Source organism: Clinocottus analis, unplaced genomic scaffold (genome assembly GCF_023055335.1).
Source record: "Clinocottus analis isolate CAN_PGR_092001 unplaced genomic scaffold, fCliAna1.0.p SCAF_15, whole genome shotgun sequence".
Lineage (NCBI taxonomy): Eukaryota > Metazoa > Chordata > Actinopteri > Perciformes > Cottidae > Clinocottus > Clinocottus analis.
Genome location: NW_027175876.1, coordinates 509,969 through 529,513, shown reverse-complemented (window position 1 = coordinate 529,513; position 19,545 = coordinate 509,969). Strand labels below are relative to the sequence as shown.

General features: G+C 43.2%; 1 protein-coding gene across 5 annotated transcripts in view; it reads left to right on the top strand.

Annotated features, from left to right (window-relative positions):
- lrfn2b (leucine rich repeat and fibronectin type III domain containing 2b) overlaps window positions 1-19,545 on the top strand; it is a 99,417-nt gene that overhangs the window by 52,330 nt on the left and 27,542 nt on the right. For all 5 annotated transcript variants that reach the window (XM_068577236.1, XM_068577238.1, XM_068577239.1 and 2 more), the window contains one exon: window positions 4,881-4,946. The gene's annotated coding sequence lies outside the window, so the exon portion shown is untranslated. The remainder of the gene's footprint in view (window positions 1-4,880; window positions 4,947-19,545) is intronic.

Below are 19,545 nucleotides of genomic sequence, written 5' to 3'. Positions count from 1 at the left end.
TTGGGGACGAGCGGCACGAAAAAAAAGAAAGAAAAAACCCCAAACGGCAATGTCTCCATACAATGACAGCGTGTCGAGAAAAACACCCGACTTAAAAGTCATTGTTGGAAACGTCTGCATCGGAAAAAGCACCTCTCGTCTGTGTGAGTTTTTCTGGCTTTCGGATAGTTTTCATTGCGGTTGTTTCCATCCTAGAAAATGTGTTAATTTCAATTTGCTCGCCGCTCCGGAAATGGTGGTTCACTTTACTTGAGAAGCACGTTTATAACGTAATTCCTTCCAGCAGAGCGGCGCCTCCTTTAGATGATGAAGAGGACGGTGTTAACTGAAAAGTTACAGGGAGAAACTTTTCCTTTTGTGTCGTAGCGTCCTACTTAGCTCTATTTATGCCGGACCCTGCAGACAGACAGCCTTTTAATAGGAAGCATGTCTTGCTTTAAGAGGTGGCTTCAAGAAGAATGCTTCCATTAGTTTCCCATTAGTTGAGATATTATGCAAAAGGGAACGAGAGTAAATATCCAGACGGCGTATGAATGCGAGGCCTGAGTGTGTAGTGTGTATCGGAGCAGGCGGTAATTCAAGTGGGCGGGAAAACAAGAGCTTCTTACCTACTGCTGAATTTTTCATTGTTATGTGGTGCATTCAAGGACCAAATGTGGGGGGAGGAAAAATAAGATGAGAGGTTGTTTTTTTTCGAAATGAATTGATGTGTAGAACAAAATCAAACATTACAATCAAGACTGGATTTATTTTTCATCACAGATGAATCAATTAGATGAGCAGATTGTTTATCAAGATTATTCATAGATTTTTGTTGACAAAAAATTTATTAGTGAAATAAACAAAAAATTAGAGCTGCAAGACATCACACAAAAATGGCATTACAGTCTTTTTTGTGATATATATATATATATATATATATATATGTATATATATATATATATATATATGTATATATATATATATATATATATGTATATATATATATATATATATATATATATATATGTATATACGTATATATATATATATATATATATATATATATATATATATATGTAAATATATATATATATATATATTTAATATAGCAAAACAAAGGAATATTCACCCTCAATTTTGACGTTTCAAAAGTAAATGCATCAACCTGGCGCACGTCAAGAGAAAGATTCCAGTCGAGATACGACAATTTGATGATGAACGCATTAATTGCATGGATATGAATCAAGACGACGGAGCTAAAAGGTCTCAGCCGTACGTACGGGTCGCCGATATCGCTGCTTCGCGCTCGTTTTCTAGCATCAATATTGCAGTCGTTCATTTAAATTTAACGGAGATAATCGGGATCGGGATTAATATTTGATTTCCTGTGCAGCCCTACGGCCCCGATCCATTGCGTTGTGAGTCCTCGTTTCCCCCCGCATCTCCGTGCAACGTTAGCTAAGATCGTACGCTGCGTTCCCGCCGCTAGCCGCGCGGCAACACGCTACAGGTCACTTTTAAATGGAAGCCGGTGACCTGAAGCCACAAACTGCACCAAGTCAACCGATCGTATGTTTTTGTTCCACCTGTTCTGAGCCGCCTGAAGAAACAGGCGCTAAGAGCTATTTTGCAACACGCTTCATCAGCATTGTTCCGCTAAGAGTGTGAAGCTAGCTGATGTAGCGTCATACAATGGAGGTGCTCGTTAGTAAACTTACTTCCATTTATGTTGATTTCTTTTTGCCGGATGTGAAACTTGAGTTTTCCTTTTTTTGCAGCAGCAGCTGCAGGCAGATTATTATTAACCTGTAACTTTGTAATTGATCAAAACTTAATGTCCGCTGCAGCTATGTTTCACGTTGCCTTATAAACCATGAGAGTTGAACACGTTATGTGCATGAAACAAACAAAAGATATCAACCAATCACATAGGAAACACCGGGGAGAAATACTCCAATGATCACGACAGCTCTTTGTTGCCTGGGAATTTAAAAATCTGGGTGACATCCAGTAAAACCAAAACAAAATCTTTTAACAAAAAAAATTAAGAAAAACAATAACCCCTAATTGAAAAAAGAGAGAAAAAGATGCACCTTTATCTTGTATATTTGGAGCCGAGCCCTTTGAAAATATGTTCCCTGATTCAACAAGACGTATCACTGAAAAGCCTGTTAACGCTTTCCATCAAAACTCATTATCTTCCATCGCTTTTAATTGACTTATAAAAAGCCCGTGAATCTTTTGATCTCGATAACCTGGAGCTAATGAGCTTTGCAGGTGTACCGCCGTGTAATCACGGAAAGTAGGTTATTAAACATTTTGGTGCAGCCGCGATTTTGCTGTCGGGTCGGATTAGCTTCATTTTGTGTGTGTGTGTGTGTGTGTGTGTGTGTGTGTGTGTGTGTTGGGGGGGAGATCCCTCACACAAAGGCGTCCCGCGGCACAGAGTGTATTAACACGGTGCACGTGGAGCGTCGCCTGATCACACACTTCATTACTGCGAGGATGTGAGACTCCGTCCCTGCACTCTGACTCGTTGAGAGGATTACAGGCTCGCAGGTGACGGCTAAACGCCGGTGAAAAGCTGTTTGTGGAGCAAAAGCGAGGAAGTAAATATTGTACAATGGTAAGTAAGTATTTGTGGCATTCACCAATATCTACAAGAGACGGCTTTCTTGTTTTGCCACCTCTAAAGTACTTCACTCAAGTTCCCATTCAACATACATGTACTTACACTTGAGTATTTCTAATGTTGCGCTACTCCACCACACTTCAGAGGGACATATTGTCCTCCAAGTGACTCTTGTGTATTGTTTTTCTACCTTTCATTGAGGTTAAAGGTGTCTCTTTTCCAAAACTATTTCCCAAAAAATGACTCGTATTTTCCCCCCAACATTTGCATTTTAAGATCTTCTGCTGCCAACGTTAGAGGAGGGAAGTCGGCGATCGCTCAGCCGGGTGAATATGCAAGATGCATGTGCGGCGAGCCCGGATGATCGCATCCCTCTCCTCCACCCTCCTATTTGAATTCTGTAAAAAAAAACAAAACATTTGCGGGATCGAGGCCGGCCGTGTCACCGCATCTCATCGGCTTATTCTGCCAGACGGGCTTTGCGGATATTGATACGAGGTCTGTGGATTTAGCGAAGACACAAAAAAAAAAGAAAAGAAAACACACCAACAAAGGGGTCGCGTTGCAAAGCAGATCAGACATCCCGGTCGGACTCCGCCAGGAAAAAGCTAACGCACACCTCCGCGTTGGAGCCGGAGTTAAGCTAACGTTGTCGCTCACTCCGGATGGCGAACGCGAGCTAAACGGCTCAAATGTTCAAATGTGTGTAAATTAGCTGTAAATGTCAGAGCGGCGAGAAGCCAAAAAGGTCGTTACTATTCATCACCGTCCAGTGGGACGAGTTACAGTGACACTGGTGTTACTGATATCCGAGGTGTGGGGGAGGGAGGGGGGGGTGTTGCTCTATTAATCATCGCTGGACAGGAAGCTGTTCGAGCTCAACATCTAATTCAACTTTCAATTTATTTTCTCAAGTGTGTGGCGAGGCAGAGAGATGAATGTGTGTGTGTGTGTGTGTGTGTGTGTGTGTCTGAACTTCTCTCACTGTACAGCCGCCAAAAGTGCAGATAAGAGCGGAGAGGAGTTGCCAACAGTCGTCACCAGAGACTAAAAAGGAAGTGGGCGGAGTTATGAAGATGAGAGTTTTGGAATAAGGTAGCGGCAGCAACCTGTCAATCATCTTGTAGCCCCGCCCCTAAAGCGTCACCTGCTTTATGGTCTGTTTGACGGAGCATAATGTACTAAATAGACATCACGCTGTATAGAAGAAGACTTGAAACTAGAGATTGAGACATAAACTCATGTTTACAATGTTTACTGAGGGAATACATCAAGAGAGAAGTAGAGTCACTTATATAGACTTTTATACAACCAGAGGAGTCGCCCCCTGGTGGTGAGGAGAAAGAATGCAGCTTCAACACATGAAGCATAGACTTCTATACAACCAGAGGAGTCGCCGCCTGATGGTCAGGAGAGAGAATGCAGCTTTAACACATGAAGCATAGACTTCTATACAACCAGAGGGGTCGCCCCCTGGTGGTCAGGAGAGAAAATGTAGCTTTAACACATGAAGTATAGACTTCTATACAACCAGAGGAGTCGCCCCCTGGTGGTCAGGAGAGAATGCAGCTTTAACACATGAAGCATAGACTTCTATACAACCAGAGGAGTCGCCCCCTGGTGGTCAGGAGAGAGAATGCAGCTTTAACACATGAAGCATAGACTTCTATACAACCAGAGGAGTCTCCCCCTGGTGGTCAGAAGAGAGAATGCAGCTTTAACACATGAAGCATAGACTTCTATACAACCAGAGGAGTCGCCCCCTGGTGGTCAGGAGAGAGAATGCAGCTTTAACACATGAAGCATAGACTTCTATACAACCAGAGGAGTCGCCCCCTGGTGGTCAGGAGAGAGAATGCAGGTTTAACACATGAAGCATAGACTTCTATACAACCAGAGGAGTCGCCCCCTGGTGGTCAGGAGAGAGAATGCAGCTTTAACACATGAAGCATAGACTTCTATACAACCAGAGGAGTCGCCCCCTGGTGGTTAGGAGAGAGAATGCAGGTTTAACACATGGACTTCTATACTGTGTTTTTCTTATATTCAAAATAGAATATCTAAGTTGAGAAAACACATTAAGAGGAATAGATTTGGAAGACTTTGTCGGAAAAGATACGCAGCAGGAGTCAGATATTTTTACATTATGTGAAAACACTCGTGTGTGTGTGTGTGTGTGTGTGTTACTGCAGGGAGCTCGGCAGTGTGCGACTCAGTGCCTCTTGTTTGGCGTGACAGGTGTGCTGTCGTCTCCTGTGTCCTCCAGGTCGTCTGCTTCCGTCGGCGTGGAGGCTGTGAGGTGAACCTATGGCAGAGCGGCAGCACGGTGCAGGTAAGAACCGCCGCTCTTGGTGCACGACCGTAACACAACACGACAACACGAGCTACACAGGGCGACGCAAGAAGAGAGCCTGCTGTCGTAGATCATAGTCCAACATGACACCTCCTGTCTCTCCAGCACCAAACAATGTAGAGCCGGAGCGTTTTCTGTATTTGAGAGTTTGAATGAGGCGCCTGTTCAAAGAAACTCAGGTGCATGCTGCGTTTTAGAAATATCCAACTGGCGTGTGGTTTGTATTTAGTCTCTTAAGTAATCAGAGTTTTGTCGGGGACGGATTGAAAATGTTGCTTTTGAAAAAGACTTAATGGCAACCTTTAATGATTGAAGCAGAATGTTTCATTATGCAAAAAACACGTTGTTTGGGGGCATAAATTATGGCATCTTTCTAATTAGCTTCATCTAGTTTAAACATTTGGATTTGAAGGAAATGTTGGAACCACGCTAGTGGTTCTAATCCTTCAAATAGTGTAATAATAACAATAAATAGTGCAAATAACCCCATGGAAGGTCCTTCTATTTGCCTTATTAATGGTTCTTGACGTATGCCTATATGATACTGTATTCTTTGAAGAATGTATATTCTCTCTAATAGATGAATCAGACTTTTATTTTGAAAAGGGAAAAGGGATCTTGTTACTGTATTAGTGGGAACGATCGAGAACACGACGATCCAAATACAATGCCAGTAAAAGCGGAAATCAATGAGATGATTTCTTGAATTTGCCCGAACTTTTTTTTTTTTTTTTAAATCCTATTTAGGATTTCATGTTTTGTTTTCTGGTTTTGAATCAGACAGCTGCTGATCTGGGATTGACCCTCAGTGCACTCCTTTTGATTGGCAGAGTCTGAAGCACGGGACGGACGGTGGAAATACATTACCTCTGATTGCAGAGGCCAACTTCATGCTTTTGAGAGGGGGGGGAGTCCGGGGGGGATTTGCGTGTCCCAAAAAGCTGCAGTGAAAAAGACTGCGAGGGAAAAGAGAGGAAGCAGGAGCTGAAATGGTCAATCAATGATCTCAACAAGCCTCCTGCTCGCTGGAAAACTTCTCCATAGAGCTGCAGGGTTGAAATATTATTGAGTGTATTATTGGAGGCCGAGCCCGGAAGTTAGCGTTGCACCGGTTCCCTGGACAGAAAGGCCGATGGGATGTTTTCCACTGGAGTCCATGACACTTACACGGTATCTTAGGGAAGCCCATTGCCGCCACAACAAAAAAAGAGTCATAATTATGAGATAAAAAGTCATAATTATGAGACAGTAAAGTTCTTGATTAAAGGCTATGTGCAGTCTGTGGTACCGGTCGCCCGTCTTTGAGAAACACAGCAACAGCTACATTGATAGCAATGCTATTGTTTGTTGAGCTAAATCAGCAACAGTTAGCTTTCATAGTTAGCATGTTAGACCAGCGAGGGGATGAAGACACATGAAGATGACAGGAGGGATAAAAGACGGCATCACAAGCACTTACTGTCTCATAATTATGACTTTTTATCTCGTAATAATACATTTTTATCTTGTAATTTTTAGCGGAAATGGGCTTCCATATGATCTGTAGCGCAGAATGAACCATTAAAACCACTGAAGTTTGTTTTAACCACAGATTTTAGGCATTTAACCAAATTATGACTTTTTATCTCATAATTTTGACTTCATTATCTCATAATTATGACGTTTTATCTTATAACTTTAACTTTTTATCTCATAATTTTTGGCGGAGATGAACTTCCATAGGATCTATAGCGCAGAAGGAACCATTAAAACCACTGCAGCTCGTTTTAAACACAGATTTCAGGCATTTTAACCCAAACAAAATCGCTGACTCATTCCTCTTTGGGTTTAAGCTTCATTCTAGCAACACTCAGCTCTCATCGAGCAGATATTGAGCCACTTAATTTCTCAAAGAAGCTCATAGAAATGAAGACAAATCATAGACGGGGGGTGATATTTGAACCATGTGACTCTCGCGAGGGGCTCCATCGCTCTCTGGGCTCCGGCGCTCTCGGAGCTAATCCCGAGCTGAATGACAGATGCCGGACTGCAGAGGCTTTGACAGCCGAGGCCTCTTTCTTCCGCAGAGGCCGGCCGTGCATCACCTCGCAGCCCTCAAACAGCAAATCAATCTGCGGCAACCAGGTAGGACGGGAGGCCTCGCGGAGCGACACGGCGGGGTAGACGGAGCGCCGCTAAACGCACCGCGCGGTCACCAGAGGGCGAAAGCGAAAGCGACTCGCTCCGTCAACGCTTTTCTTTTTGGCGTCGCCGACATTGGAGACAGTGGGAACAATAGGTATTGTTCTCGGTGACAACAGACCAACGATATTCCAGCTTTAACTTGACCTAGAAGAGCACAATCTTCCTCCATATTACACTCTCATAGATCATTCCTGAGTCAGATGTTGCTCCTGAAATGTTCATGAAGATATATTTCATTATGGCTGGATTGCTGGGGCAGTTATAGTTCCACAAAAAGAGTCCAATATTTGTTGTTATATCTGCAAATAGGCACTCATTTTGAACACCGGTGATGTCGTGGTATGGAACAAATTAAGGGGAAATCACTTATTGGGATATTTCTCTGTCCAATATTTCAATTTACAATTTAAAAAGAGTTTTTTTTGCACACAACTCGACAAAGAAATGCACGCTTTATATTTGAATCATACGTTTTCCATTTAGTATACTGGCTACTCTGCATGTTTACAGGTTTATCTTTGTGGCCCTAAATTGTCATTTTCTACACCAACGTCACACTACTCCTCTGCCTTCAGTTCATATTTAAGCTTTTTTAAATACTCTGCATGTCGTCGTAACTCAACCTTAAGCCAGACAGGAGGCAACTTCCTGTATCTGCTTCAACAGGCTTGAAATGAGAAGCACTTAAAGTGTCTTTACAGGAACACTTTGCATTAGGATCATATCTTCGAGGTTTTAACCTCTTTTGTCTTCAACCTATAAAAGTGCTTTTCCTTTGAAGTTGTTAAAAAGCCACAGCGGGGCGGAGGCGAGGAGGTTTTTTCTTCTTCTTCTACCGACGGGATTTCGTGTCGTTCTTCAGCCGTATTCTTTCTGTCGAGTCCTCTTATCCCCGAAGAGCCGGAGCAGCAAATTGCAGCTGAAGTGGATCAATCTGAGAATTGCCCGTGAAAAATTCAGAGCGTTCCCGAAGGCTGAAATCCTTCTGATTACGTTTCACGGGTAATGTCAGGATTTTTTTAACGCACCGACGCCCGAGTTTACACAATCTGGAGCGCACCTTGCGAGCGTGGAGTCGGATCCTCTTACGGGCGAACTCCACCGGCTGCAGGCTTCAAGTTTCCGTCTTCAAATGACCTCATTGTTCATCTCACGACTGATGCAAATGAGAGGCCGAAAGCCAGGAATCAATAATCAAGGAGATTTCCCTTCACTCACAGTCTTTAAGTCACGTTTATCATTATGCCAATTGATTGGGGAAATATTAAAATGACTGAATATGATGCAGTGAACTGTATTCTGTCTGTATATATACTTTTCAGTTATTGTACATTATGTACTGTTTTTATTGGTTTATTCTGTTTATTATTTATATACATTTTTTGAATAAGTCTCATGCACTCTACCCTCTTTTCTGATGTACTACAGGACTAATAAATTCATATTGATCTTATCATATCTACTGATGCAACAATCAGGGTAACAAAAGTGTTTTTTAGAGATATCACCATGACATTTTCCTAGTATTATGATAACTTATATCATAATATGATAACTTAGAGGCTTTATTTTTACTATTACATGTTTTCTGACGTCCTGTTTGAATATGCAAATGAGGCGTTATGTCACGCTAACGTCTGGGGGAATTAAAGAGAGTTCCACAAACAGAAATACACAAAGTATTAAAATAAAACATCTAAAATGTGTATTTTGAATGTTTTCTTTCCACTCGTCTGACGGAAGAACATTATGAAAAGCAAAATAGTGCAAAATACCCACAAAACATGATCAGCGCATTTAAAAAAAATCGTGGTTGGCGTGTTTTCAGCGATCATATGTGGGATGAACTTTTTTTTTTATTCATGAATTTTCTCATTCAGGAGGAAATGTTGCGGATTTTGTGAAACGGCTCCTGCTTTACAAGCTCTTCTTCTGCTTTTTTCTTTAAAATCAAAGTATTTCATAGCAAATACCAGCAGTGTTTTTTTCATACAGATGTCAATAAACATCCAGTGGGCACGCTAAACACGCGACAGCTTCAATAGAACGATATCGACTTTGCTCTCCGCCTCCGAGGAGCCCGAGTTGCGCTGAACACTGTACGACCTGCTTTACATTAAACTGGCTTGTCACCCTTCATACCTGCTCAAGAGGAAGACGAGTGACAAGCGCATCTCGGCAACATGGAGTCCCGCCGCGCGGTCTGACGCGGCGGCGCTCGCTTCACCGATCGGCTGATTCAGTTTGTCAGCCGGTTGTCGCGGCTGTCGGCCGTCACGCTGCCGAGCGTCGGCCATCGGACTCGGAGAGAGAGAGAGAGAGAGAGAGAGAGAGAGAGAGAGAGAGAGGGAGAGGGAGGCCGATCAAAGTCTGACCCTCTCCCACCAGCGAGGACGGAGATGACCCTTCGCTCAGGGCCCTGGGGGAGGAAGAAAAAAAAAGGCGCCACATGGAACAGGTCACGGGGGTCAGAGGTCAGGGAGACGGCGTCTCGCTCAACAGTCCTCTGGACGAGTGATATTCAACCACTGTGCCGTGGGAAAAATATCCAATTTCACCTAATCGGTCCCAAAGAAATATTATTTACCATAAAAGTCGGCTTACGAGCTGCTACTACCATCGGTGGTGTCCCTGCTAGCTGCCCGCTGCAGCTAGCTGCCCGCTGCAGCTAGCTGCCCGCTGCAGCTAGCTGCCCGCTGCAGCTAGCTGCCCGCTGCAGCTAGCTGCCCGCTGCAGCTAGCTGCCCGCTGCAGCTAGCTGCCCGCTGCAGCTAGCTGCCCGCTGCAGCTAGCTGCCCGCTGCAGCTAGCTGCCCGCTGCAGCTAGCTGCCCGCTGCAGCTAGCTGCCCGCTGCAGCTAGCTGCCCGCTGCAGCTAGCCAGAGCTGCTGCTAGTTGCCCACTGGCTCCCCGCGAGGTCTCTGCTAGCTTCCCGACAATCACCTAAGGTAGCGGGACCAGCACCGGCTCGACGCCCGACTCGGGCAGCAGAGTCGCGGACAGTAGCAGCAGCAGCTAGCTTGCTACAGCGGGGACACCCATCGAAGGAAGGAGCGGCTTGTGACCCGAGTTTTACCTGATGACATTTACACTCGCAGAACTGACACAAAACATCAAAGTCTCACTGCAATTAAATACATTTTTTATGTTTTGCTTGAGTCTTTACGGCCCGGTTGTCCAACCCCGCTGTGTACTGGAGGAAAGATAAGACATCTAATCTCATAATCAATAAACGTGTCATAGATGTGATCTTTCCAGACCTTTAATGCACTGAAATACAATACAATCTTTATTTAGTGCCGTTGTAATATGTCAACATCCTTTACATTGAAGAGAGAAGATAGTGAATGTATGCAGACCACCCGGAGGAGAAATACAATTTTAGAGCCAAGAAACATTACAGCAATTAAATACAAATGTACGTTTCTTTTTAACCGCCCATGTGTGCTACGTAGGAAAGATTAATGTGAGCTGAAGATGGTCTCTGTTGCCAGATGAGAAATAACATTTTTCAATTATTTTATAAATGTTTAATATTCGGGAGCTCCTCGCCATCAGACGCCCTCCAATGGTTCACTTTTGTTCCGTTCATTGAGGTTAATTTCCTCGAGACCTGTATAATATAAGAGAGTCCACGGTGAGAACTACCCATGAATGGAGAAAGAAAAAAATCAATAATGCATTAATTTGATTAATGGACTGAAAGACCTTCCTGAAAACCCTTTACTGAAATCCAATACAGTACAATGTTTTGCTCCTTTACTGTCAGACGTTCCTGCTAACCCCCCCCCCCCCCCCCCCCCTCTCTGTATGGGTAAGTGTGTGAAGACTATCTCTGTTGCCAGATGATAAAACTCATGTTTTAACCCTTCAGACCCTGAGGACATTTTCTCCATTTTACATTTTAAATTCACCTTTTAAAGGCACTTTTATACATTCCCATGTCTTACATCAAAAATTGCAGAATAATCTCAGCGCTCTATATAATGAGGCGCCATTGTTGTAAGGCAAAAAATGTGAAGAGAAAATATGACACTTATCATACTTGTCTTTTTGTCATATTTTTTTGTTATACTTTTTTTTGGGTGACTTTTTTTGTCATTACTTTTTTTTGTCATATTTTTTTGTCAGTTTTTTTATCATACTTTTTTTTGGTCACTTTTTTGTCATTACTTTTTTTTCATGCTTTTTTTTGTCAAACTTTTTTTGTCAAACTTTTTTTATCGTACTTTTTTTGGGTCTCTTTTTTTGTGAAACTTTTTTTTGGTCTTTTTTTTATCCAACTTTTTTTTGGTCACTTTTTTGTCATTCTTTTTTTTGTCATATTTTTTTGTCACTTTTTTGTCATTACTTTTTTTTGTCATTTTTTTCCATCCTTTTTTTTTTGTCAAAATCATGATTTATTTTATTTTTTTCTCATACTTTTATTTTTTACAAGACACAGCTCCACAAACAAACAAAAGGTTGAAGAATCTTACGCACAGAGGAACAAGGAGGGCCCAAACATCCAAAAACACAGTACAATCCGACCGGGGGACCCGCAGACAAACAGGGATGAGTATTTTAAAAGGAAGGGTTAACCAATAAATTAATCAAACTGCCATCAAATGTGATATTTTGGTGTTCATCTTAATTTGTCCACCCCTCTAGATCACACAAAGACAAAGTGTGAAGACTTTTTCTGTTCCAAGAAAAGGAAATCTAAGTTTTTCTTGGTTTCATTTTGTAAATTCATTGAGTGGAATAGACGCCTGACTGTAACATAACTGTCTGTGTTTTGTTTAGCTCCGCCCCTCTCTGCTCCTGATAATTAGCGCGGCCCCTTGCATCCTAAATATCCTCACACCAGACATTTAGTCCAACTCTCAACAGATATCACATGTTAGAACTCTAATTAAATCCAATAAATCTGGTCAAAATAGCACAGTATGAGGTAATTAAAAGCCCTTAATGTCTCTCTAATGGGCTGACGGGGGGCTCGCCTCCCCTCAGCATCCCGCGATAAGACTGCCAGCGACGGCTAACCGCCTCGGCTCCCTCGTCCTCCTCCACATGCTCCAATTTGCTCTTCTCGGAAAGAAAAACTCCTGTTAGGTTGAATAATTTCTCAGGCTTGTACTCGGATGAACTTCCTTACATTGAGTTTAACGTTCCAGATGAAACTCGTCTAAATGATTGCCAGGATTTGCAAAGAGAAGATAATTTCCCTTTGGCTTTTTTTTTCTGTAATGATTTTTTTGGGGTTCTTCTCGCTCTTAACAACCGCTTACTTTCAGGTATAAGTGCTGTGAATAATTAAGGCCTTTTTGTAGCGACCGTTTATTACAACAAAGGGAGCGTGAAAACGATTGGGCTATGGAGGAGGGCTGAATCTGGTGTTTCATTTCATAAGAAAGGGGATTTATTGAATTTGACATAAAAAGGAAATCTCATACTTGTGTTGAACCTTCCTTTAAAAAAAATAAAAGCAAAACCCTCCTACAAGATCTGAAAAACACAAACACAGCAAAGAGGCACGTTATGCCATTTTAAATAAAGAGCTGCTGAATTAATTCATTAATTTGCAAAACCTCTTTACGTCATGAACCAATCACAGGATGCATGAATCCATATCAAGGATCGTTGGAGGCAATTAAATACTTTCTTACTGACCTGATTCAGATTTAAACACATTTTAATAACGCACACATTGACATCCATCCATCCATCCGGATGAAAATGACCATATTTGCGAGGACATAGCTCTGGTAGCGGCAGAAACCTGTCGCTCACTGTAATGCTGCGTTCACACCAAAAGCGTTGCAAATTTGAGTTGCGACTAGATTACGTGCAAAGACGCGATAGGTTGCAAAAAAGCGAATTTTTCCCCCAGCACAATTTCTTTTTTTTTGACGCAGCGCAAATTTGCACGAGCGGAAACAGCAACCGCTTTTACGGAGATGAGCTACGGAGATATCAGCCACGCCCCCTTTCAGGCGCGAGTAACATTTGCAACGCGTTTGTTGTGAACGCAGCATTAATGTCCAGCAAGTGAACTGACACTGCCACAAATAAATGTTATATCTAGTGCTTATATATAGGGAGCTAAGCCCTAAAAATAGCCAAATGTTCTCCTCTAGGGCGCCACTGGTGGCGATCGCGTTACAGACACTACTTTTAAATGATTGAGTCCAGTCTTCAGGGATAAAAGCTTCACTCTCCTTCAGTTTAATGTCAGCCGTGTTTTGGTTTCCTCCTGTGCCGGCGCTAATCACATCACAAATCATTCGTGTTTTTTATTTTTTTTAAAATGTTTTACACTGTGCAATGTCTTTACTAAATCACCCATCTTTATGATGCATTTAAAAGGCGTGATTTCCCAGAGTCTTGGATCAAAACTACCCACACTAACATTATGTTAAGTGGCTTTCCCAAACACTTTAATCTCATTCTGTAAACTCTCAAATTAAAGCTTGTGTTTTTGGACAATAACTGGGCTCCAGCATGTAGTGAGGAAACGCTGGTTGATGAGAGATGAGATGAAACTGCATCCACTGTGAGGACATTACTCATCACTCTGTCACACGTCTGCTCTGATTTCTCTAGTTCACTCAAACACTATTTCATTCATTTCATTCATGTCAACTTTGCTGTTTTGTTTCATTGTTAGCTGTTGAGCTGCTGTCAATGATCCCTCCTTTTTCTGAGAGGCTTTTATTGTGAAACATCTTTTTTTTCCACTCAGTGGTCACAGTTCTTTAATGTTTGTTCCTGTTGTGTGTTTTTATATAAAAATTGCCTTCCATATATATCACTGTAACATGTTCATGCTTCCGTGTCGGTGACAGACGTGTTCCAGATTGATCCAGATGGCTTTTCATCTGTGTGATAGTGTTGAAATGTTTAGTGTTCCTGCTGAGCAGGTGGCACAAAGCAGACAAATCAGTATCTTACAACCTGCATTCTCTCTCCTGACCACCAGGGGGCGACTCCTCTGGTTGTATAGAAGTCTAGGCTTAATGTGCTGAACCTGGATTTTCTCTCGACCACCAGGGGGCGACTCCTCTGGTTGTATAGAAGTCTACACTTCCTGTGTTAAAGCTGCATTCTCTCTTCTGACCACCAGGCGGCGACTCCTCTGGTTGTATAGAAGCCTTTGCTTCATGTGTTGAAGCTGCATTCTCTCTCCTGACCACCATGGGGCGACTCCTCTGGTTGTATAGAAGCCTTTGCTTCATGTGTTAAAGCTGCATTCTCTCTCCTGACCACCAGGGGGCGACTCCTCCAGCTTGCTGTTTTCAAACACGCACAAAACAGCTGAGTTGAATGCGGATGCACAACACATGGTGTAATGTGCTGGGTGTGCAGAGCGGCTCAGGACCCGGCGGACCAGATCACAGAGGCCGTCTGGCATGGCGGCAGACATGCGCTCCTCTTCGGGGACCGCCATATGGAAACACGGCGCGTGTCGGCCTGGCGCGGCACCAGCTTCCGTCTGCACGCCGGCACGAGTGCACACGGGCCGTGTGGGGTCGCCGCGGCGTGGCTGAATCGCTAACGCTGTACACTCTTCATGCCTGTTAGCTTTGAAAAGTTAATCAGTCGGGGGCCCGTTTCACAGTCTGCTGCCGACGGAGGCAGTGAGATGTGAAATGCATCGCCGCACAATGGCCTTGAACAATGTTTCACAATCTGCATGCGAGTCCGTGGGATGAGAGTGTTAACATGAAAGTTTACACGTGTAAAATGGGAAAGTGGCATTCCAAGACACAACAGGAATGTTCCTTGGCTCTCCAAGCCTTTGTGTGTGTGTGTGTGTGTGTGTGTGTGTGTGTGTGTGTGTGTGTGTGTGTGTGTGTGTGTGTAGGGGGTAGTAGAGTGTAACAATACATAAAGCCATGGCTCAATTTATTTTGATTTTTTGGAGTAAAATGTTTTTACAGTGGGGAATTTTGGAAATCTCTTTGTATCACTGTTTAAATCAGAAGATACTGCCATAAAAGAAATACATTTTCTCCATGTTTTTTTGGAGTAAAATGTTGTGTAAATCAATGATTCGTGAGCAAACCTTCTGAATATGAGTAAGAATGAAACTGGACATTTTTATGGAAGCCCATTTCTTCAACAAAAAATGTCATGATTATGACAACAAAAAATCTGACAAACAAAAAAAAGTATGAAAAAAGTGACCAAAAAAAGTAATGGCAAAAAAAATCTGACAAAAAAATATATGACCAAAAAAAAAGCATGCAAAAAAAGGACCAAAAAAAGTATGACAAAAAAAAAACATAACAAAAAAAAACATGACAAAAAAAACATGACAAAAAAAAATCTGACAAAAAAAAAACATGACAAAAAAAAACATGACAAAAAATCTGACAAACAAAAAACATGACAAAAAAAAACATGACAAAAAAAATCTGACAAAAAAAAAATCTGACAAAAAAATCTGACAAAAAAAATCTGACAAAAAAAAACATGACAAAAAAAATCTGACAAACAAAAAAGATGACAAAAAAAACATGACAAAAAAAATCTGACAAAAAAAAAATTGGACAAAAAAATCTGACAAAAAAAACTGACCAAAAAAAACATGACAAAAAAAATCGGACAAACAAAAAACATGACAAAAAAAAAACATGACAAAAAAAATCTGACAAAAAAAACTGACCAAAAAAATCTGACAAAAAAAAAATCTGACAAAAAAAAATCTGACAAAAAAAAACATGACAAAAAAAATCTGACAAAAAAAAATCTGACAAAAAAATCTGACAAAAAAAACTGACCAAAAAAATCTGACAAAAAAAAAATCTGACAAAAAAATCTGACAAAAAAAATCTGACAAAAAAAAATCTGACAAAAAAAAAACATGACAAAAAAAAACTGACAAAAAAAAATTGGACAAAAAAATCGGACAAAAAAAACTGACCAAAAAAAGGAACGGCAAAAAAAAATATGACAAAAAAAAAAGGTCACGAACCTGCAGAAGGGCGATACATTTAAAAACACTTTCACAGAAGAAGGAACCTGTCAAAAGTTTTGAAGGAGCAGAAAAACTACTTCAATCCCGGCTGCCCTTCAGGCTCCTCGTGCGCCCGAGCAGACGAGAGTTTTTATTTTGGGAATCGGCATGTTTCATGTTCCTGTCAGATGAAAAGCTTTCCGCATTTCAGAAAAGCCAAATGGCGGCTCGTCCACCATATATATCTTCAGGTGTATCTGTTATCACACACACTCACACACACACACACACACACACTCTCCCCTCCTCTAATCATCCACGTGGATCGGTTGTGGTGGTTTTCACCCGGGGCGACGCTCCCGTATCGCATTTCGTTCCCATTTTCCGATGGTGGGCGATACATAAATCAGAGACGCTTTAATCAGCTTTATCATTAGCGTCCAGAGCAGACATCATTACTGCAGGTGTCCCTGCTAAACTACAACAACAACAGGGAGCCTTATCAGGATGAACAAACGTGCAGTCTCACTCCTCTAAGTCCTCTGAGTCTCTGGGGCCGGACCCAACTTTTACTTTCACATGTTTGAACACTTGGCCGGGATTAAAATTTGGCATTCGCGACTTAATTAATTTTAAAACCAACCTATTTTTAGGCCTCTGCTGGAAAATGTCATCCCCAAACTAAAAAGTGTGTATCTCTGCAACCACTGGGGCTGTTTGGATAATGTTGGTGTTATAATAGAAAGTACACATGTGAGATGCTGTTCAGATGTGTAAATATCAGTCTGCATGTTGCTGCTTAAGAGGAAATGAAGATGACACACAGGAAGACATGAAAGGATGATTATTTCTTTGAAATGATGCAGCTGTAAAGTCCAACTCTAACAAACCAGAACACAACACGTGAACATTCAACATGTGAACATTCAACATGTGAACATTCTCTCTGCAAAGGTTGACTTTGATGAAGTGAAGCAGAACAAAGTTACAGAGGGTTTAGTGCAGACAACATTCATGCGAGGACTCCAAAATTTGGCACATTTGTGACATTTAAATGTCTCGTGTAACATAAATATATTACCTATAGTGTTCAATACATCCCAATCCAGCAGTTTGGGGCCTTTCTTTCTTAAAACAAGCTGTGATTCACAATTTTATCTAACAATCACTGAGTCTGGGTTGGTTTTGACTACAAACCCTTGAGTGGAAATTCAATTTCATTGAATGAATATGAAAATGTGCAGCTCCCACCGTCTTTATCGACCTAATCAATAACACAGAACGCGGCGGTGGAAGCGCTGCGTCTCCCCGTGTGAACGTGTGAGTAGTTCACTCGCAGCGTGACACTGGGCCTTTCATCCGGCAGCCGCTGTGTAAGCAGCCGTTGTTCCTCTGTGAGCCGTCACTCGGCTTTTGATGCCGGCGGTCGGCGCCGCGGAGCTGCAAAAAAACAAGAAACATCTCTCACTTGATCGCGCTGTCGGAGCCGCGAGGTTGAAGGTAACGGCTTCGACGTCGCCTGCGTCTTTAAAGCCTCGTTGTCGAAACGAGAATAGGGGCGGCGAGTGAGGCAATTATGAAACGTCTCCCACATTTAAATGGAAACGCTTCCCTTTCACCTGCAGACAAAGCAATGCAGCTGAAAGCTCCAGGTGAGTGCATCACACCTGACGGATTGTTTTAAATATCAAACCAGAGCTGAAGCTGCTCGCACAGAAATGCACGACTTGAGGAGGTTTTTGGTCTGTCCTGTGAGTGAGTGAGTGAGTGAGTGAGTGAGTGAGTGAGGGTGGATGAGGAGGGGGGGGGTTTAATCCCTCCATCGAGATGCAGGCGGCGTGTCCAAGCGGAGACAGAGGACGAGTGGGAGGGCAGCAGGATAAACGCTCGCTGCGCTGGAGGAGCGTTCAGGCAGAACAAAGCACGGACCCACCCGCCTCCCACGCCGTCTTCATCGCCGTCTCTCTCTCTCTCTCTCTCTCTCTCTCTCTCTCTCTCTCTCTCTCTCTCTCTCTCTCTCTCTCTCTCTCTCTCTCTCGCTCAGACGCATGTATGTTTCATACAGGCTGCCGCTCATATGCTGGCTTCTGTGGGCAGGGGAGGAAGAACATGTTGCTTTAATGGTGGAGAAAAGGACATTCCCACTGGAAATGTCTGACTGGATGACTGAGGAGGAGGAAGAGGAGGAGGAAGAGGTGATAGGAACATACTTCCTGTCGGCACTGTCTCAAGTTCCTCTTCAGAAGTTGTGCACTGGTTCCTGTTGTGCTGACGGCCAATCTACTGGTTCCTGTGGTGCTGGAGGCCACTGTACTGGTCTATTTTGTGTTGGAGGCCTCTGTACTGGTTCCTGTGGTGCTGGATGCCTCTGTACTGGTTCCTGTGGTGCTGGATGCCTCTGTACTGGTTCCTGTGGTGCTGGATGCCTGTGTACTGGTTCCTGTGGTGCTGGAGTCCAATGTACTGGTTCCTGTGGTGCTGGAGGCCACTGTACTGGTTTATTTTGTGTTGGAGGCCTCTCTACTGGTTCCTGTGGTGCTGGAGGCCTCTTAAACTGGTGCCTCCTGTCCTGAGGGCCACCGTACTGGTGCGGTGTACTGGTGCGGTGTACTGGTGCGGTCGTGCCCGTGGCTCTGGATGTCCTGCTGAGATTCCTCAATGCTTTTTCAGATATTTCAAAGAGGGACTCGTTCGCAGGCGGTGACGGTGACTTGTTTGTGTCGAGGTCACAGACGACATGAAGCATTTAAAGAGTCTCATCTGTCGACACGGTGTCCGTCCCGAAGGGGCAAACGGGGTCTTTGATCTTGTTCCGGCAGGTTTTTCACACATTATCCTTTAAAGCTAAAGGATTTGAGGGAAGTTATAAATCATTAGGAAGTTGCGGTAAACCAAAATAAAATAAAAAATCCCATCAAAGTCGACCATGCAAAACTCAACTCGTCTGCAGACGATAAACACGACGGTGGAACGTAAACACAATCAGGAGCTCTTTCATTTTTGTTTTGCAGCTTCTCAGGTCACGTCTGTCATTTCATCACACGAAATAATTCCAAAGGGGGCTCGACGGCGCCGCCGCCGCCGCCGCCGAGCCCCACTGCCGGCCGTCTGTAATGCGGTAGAACTAAGAGCTTAAGCTTCTTTCTCTCCGTGATTGCGAGACAGAGAGAGAGAGACAGAGAGAGAGAGAGAGAGAGAGAGAGAGAGAGAGGGAGAGAGAGAGAGAGAGAGAGAGAGAGAGTCGCGCCAGATAAAGACGTCAGCGAAATGTCCCGCGATGAGACTGAAAAGTGTGACCGACGAACAGGAATTTGTCTTCGCAATCGCGACGGCGCCGGAGACGTTGATGCCGGCTGCAGTCTGTGTGGCGATGACGCCGGCTGCGTCCGAGGAGCTGATGCTGGGAGGACTGGGAGAGGGGGGGGGTGGAAAGGGAGGAAGGCGTCTGGTTGGCGG